Here is a 4,369-nt window from a genome sequence, read left to right as displayed (position 1 = left end):
GCGTTGGTAGTACCGGAGACCATTACCAGCCACCATTATTATACAACTTTCTCTGGTCTGATGGCAAAGGAGAAAGCTATTCATGGGAGCAATTAGCCACATATTGCATATTCTTCTCCTGTTACTGACTCCCTGCTTCTGTTGTTCCAGGTGAATGGAGACCCAGTGCTGGGCTGTGGACAGCCATTCACAGGCTTTAAGACCGGGAACTGCTCAACAGAGGAGGAGGTTGAACAGAAGCACTAAACAGGTTATGAGGCCAGTTGACTGGGATGCCCATAAAACCACGACCTTAGGCTTCCAAATCAAGAAACCAGACCCCATGAGGGGTTTGGTTGTACATAAACAGCCCCAGCAGCTGCTCTTTGTGGGGTCAGGGGTCACTATTGTTAATGCTTCTATCACTCAACTTTCGCCAATTTAACTGTTTACAGAGTACAACTTCTTGACAGCAATTACAATAATTGACTGTGCAACTTTACCTTAATCAATTTGATTTTTCTTCCACCACTATTAACCCCTACTTTCCATTTCTGTTCCACCCCTGGCGACTGCTGATAAATATTCTCCCCCGCCCCCACATTAGCCTTTTGTCTTTTTATGCAAGTAAGGTCATACGATATTTATCCTTTTATGACGGATTTATTTCTCTCAGGATACTACCTTCCAAGACAGTCTGTAGTATTTTTAAGATTCTTCACCAACACCGCAGTTCAAATGCTGTCTTTCTTATTCATTGTCCAATTTTCACATCCATACAATGGCTTGGTTCAGGTGCACCTTACTCTTCAAAAGTAACATCCTTGCTCTTCAATGTTTTAAAAGGTCTTGTGCATGATATTTGCCTAATGTAATACGTCTTTTAATTTCTTGTCCACTGCTTCCATGAGCATTGACTGTGGATCCAAGTAAAAATGTTCACATGGTTTTTCTTTGCTTTATTGATGTGCTATATTACATTGATTGATTTTCGAATGTGAACCATCCCTACATTCCTAGAATAAATTCTATGATTTAGTCATGGTATATGACTTTTAAAATATGCTGTTGAATTTAAAAAAAAGGTATTTCTGCATCTATATTTAGGAGATACTGGCTTGTAGTTTTCTTGTAGTGTCTCTGCCTGGTTAGGGAATCAGGGTTATGCTTGCTTCATAGACTCCCGTAGGAAGTATTCTTTCCCTCTTTATCTGCAGGGAAAGTTTGAACATTTAAATACAGGTGTCAATCCTTCTCTAAGCATTGTGGAGAATTTCCCAGTGAATCCATCTGGTCCAAGGCTTCCTTTTGTTTGAAGGTTTTGATCACTGATTCAACCTCTTCACAAGTTTTGGGTCTAGTGAGACTTTTTAATCTCCTTTTGAATTGGCTCGGGTAGGTGGTGTGACTAAGAATTTATCCATTTCATCTAGGTTATCTAATTTGTTGCCAAACCATGACTCATGATATTCCGATATAGCTCTTTATTGCCACGGGGTCAGTTGCAACATCACCTCCTTCAAGTTTTTCTTCTTGGCATCTTTTCTGTTGTCAGTCTAGCTAAGGTTTGTAAAGTTTTTGATGTTTTCAAAGAACCAGCTTCTGATTTTATTGATTCTCTCTATTGTTTTTTTAAAATTTGTTCACGCTCTGATCTCTGTTCTTTCCTTGCTCTGCCATCTGTTTTTGTATTGTCTGCAAGCTAAAAATAGTTTTCATATTTTAAAATGGTGGGAAAAACCCCAATGTTACATATGAAAATTATATGAAATTGAAATTTAGCACACATAAATAAGTTTTTAGCGGAACCCAGCCATATTCACTTATTTACATATTATCTGTGGCTGCTTTCATGCTATATTGGTTGAGTTGAGTAGCTATGACACACACCATGCAGCTTGAAAGGCTTAAAATTTTTACTTTCTGACTCTTTATAGACAAGGTTTGTTAATCTTGACCAGGTCCAACTTCCAGCTTAATTATTATTTGAAAAGTGCTCAGAATAGTACCCAGTGCACTGTAAATGCATTATGTGTTTAAAAATCACTTGGGGGAATTTAATCTGTTGAACTTAAATGAACTATTACTTGAAAAAAGAAAGCAAAAGTAATTATATTTATTTCTTACGAGTTATGACTTTTATACATAGAATCAGGATTTACAGTTGAAACTGGTTAACAAAGTTTAGGGCTTTAAAAGGTGAACTTCAATAAATTGAATATTAAACACCCAAGTAACTCTATTAGTTCTCTGTGAACCTCAACTTCCCTCGTGGACTTGTGGGCCAAGTGCTGCGAAGAATTCTCTGGTTCATAAGCCAGGCTATCTAAGACTGGGAGGTAGTGTGTAATAAGTTATTATCTGGAGTTATTCCTGGATCAAATCCTGACATCTTTGTTATGAGATTTTTGGGCAAGTCCTATCTGTAAAATAGATAGCATCTATTTTATGAGCATATTGTGAGGATGAAACCTGCTAGCGGTCATAGGGGCAGTGCTGCCTTGGGATGGCAGTGAGATTTTGGTTGTGAGGCTTATGAGATGCTTAGTGCAGTGCCTGGATTTTTAGTAAGCACTCCATAATCACCATTATTATCATTGCCATTTTCTGGAGAGGGCACATAATGAGTTCCTGCTTCTAACAGAGCAGAAGGTCATATGTGTGGTGTGGTTTGAGTGGTACAAGGAAGCTCTCTTTGGTTATCTTGATATTTTGACATTCAACTCTAATATTCTTCTAGTTGAATGCTGTACCAAGCCTGTTGCTGCAGTGTGAATTCTGACTCATGGTGACCCCAGGTGTTAGAGTAGATTGCTCCATAGGGTTTTCTTGGCAGTAATCTTTCTGAAGCAGAGCACCAGGCTTTTCTTCTTTGGCACTGCAGGGGTAGACTGGAGCCAGCAATCTCTAGTACTCTTCAGAGGGTACCACTTCCTCCTTAGTGGATTTAGTAGTACTACGTATTTTTCTTAAGGAGCTCTGCTGGCTAGTGGGTTACTCATTGGGCTGATAACCACAAGGTTAGCAGTTCAAAACCACCTGCCTCTCCCATAAAGTATATAGTCTTGGAAACCCAGAGGCCATTCTGCATTGTTCTATAGGGTCACTATGAGTTGGAATAAACTTGGTGGTGGTACTGAGTGGTGTGTGTGTGTATTTATTAGAGGTATTTTTCTTACAAAGGCAGCCTGAGAGCAGTGGAGATGCAAGGGCCTGGATTAGTATACTCCAGTGGAGGGTGGGTAGTGGGCCTCTGAAAGTTGGTAAAAAGTCAAAGAAAAGGAGAAACTGTACACAGCGCTCAGGTTTGTCTCATTAACCTGTTCCCCTCGGGTGTTAGGGAAGCTCCACTTTCGTCTGGGTCACTACCCCTGGGCAGGCCTGGCCCAGGGTGCGGTCTGCCCTCTGCCTGCTTCCTCCATGCACCTGGGCAGGAATGGCACTTTTGTCTAGCCCGATCTACCCTCTTCCTGCTCACTAGCTGCCCCAAGCCCCTCTGGCCCTGTAATTTGACCCCAGGATCCAGTGGTCTTGGAGCCAGGTGAGAGACCAGAGTTTATTTCCCAGTGACCTTGAGGTTTGACAGATGAGTCAGTTCCTTGGCAGATGGTTGGGGCCTGAGGCTTAGGTTCACATTTCACATTAAAAGCATGTCTAGCAGCAGGTCTGATTTTTCCCAAGAGTGTGGAATAAGGTTACCAGGTTGACCTTGACCACTAGTGATGGCGGGGAATGACTCATTGCACTTGTACCTTGTATATTACCATCTTGAGGTTTCAGGACGCGTCCGACCCAATTTTAGTCTCTGCGACTTGTCATCGTTCGGTGCTATTTCCCTCTGGGAGCAGAGTGGCCAAGGGATTGGCTGAAGACCTGTGTCTCCATGGAGACTGTGACGCTATCCCCGGACCGGGAGTTTGGAAGGGGGGCCGACGGGAGAGGCTGAAGAAGGTCCCGGATTGACCAACTTCCTGGAGTCCCCGCATTAGGGTGATCCTCTTCCCCGCTTTCGAGGCTTGGGAAAACTGGCCGATTCCATTTTGGAGGGGGAAACTGAGGCCCGGAAAAGGCAGAGACTCTTTTGGGGTCCTAATGTGCCCCCAGGAAGAATAGGGGTAGCTGAACCTAGCAACCGAGGCCTTTTTTCCCCCTCAACGCCTGGGAAGTTCCCTCAGCTCCATTCTCCTTGGAGCCTTCCACCACACACACCTGTGAGTCCGCAGCCTTTCGAGCGCTTCCGGGACAGGTAGCCGAGGGAGTTTTCCTCTAAGGAGCACGTCCCCTTTAAGACTCTGGGCTCCTCCCCCGACGCTGCGTCGCCCCCTTACGGCCCCGCCCCCTCAAACCGCTTCCGCGGGCCGCGCGGCGGTCAAGGCCCCTTTAAGGCTGA

At 43.7% G+C, this 4,369-nt stretch overlaps 1 protein-coding gene across 6 annotated transcripts in view; it reads left to right on the top strand.

The window, feature by feature from the left end:
- Positions 1-3,847: 3,847 nt before the first annotated feature.
- The window catches only part of PEX5 (peroxisomal biogenesis factor 5), an 18,575-nt gene continuing 18,053 nt past the window's right edge, over positions 3,848-4,369 (top strand). For 2 of the 6 annotated variants that reach the window (XM_045295989.1, XM_004708146.3), the window contains exon 1: positions 4,088-4,190. The gene's annotated coding sequence lies outside the window, so the exon portion shown is untranslated. Of the gene's footprint in view, positions 3,970-4,084; positions 4,191-4,369 lie in introns of those variants that run through there. The other 4 variants (XM_045295988.1, XM_004708147.2, XM_030887238.2 and 1 more) reach the window with 4 other exon arrangements.

This window comes from Echinops telfairi, unplaced genomic scaffold, assembly GCF_000313985.2.
Source record: "Echinops telfairi isolate 266 unplaced genomic scaffold, ASM31398v2 ScPeMD7_7356;HRSCAF=8355, whole genome shotgun sequence".
Taxonomy (NCBI): Eukaryota; Metazoa; Chordata; class Mammalia; order Afrosoricida; family Tenrecidae; genus Echinops; species Echinops telfairi.
The sequence above is the reverse complement of the archived record's forward strand: the minus strand, read 5'-3'. Positions and strand labels throughout refer to the sequence as shown.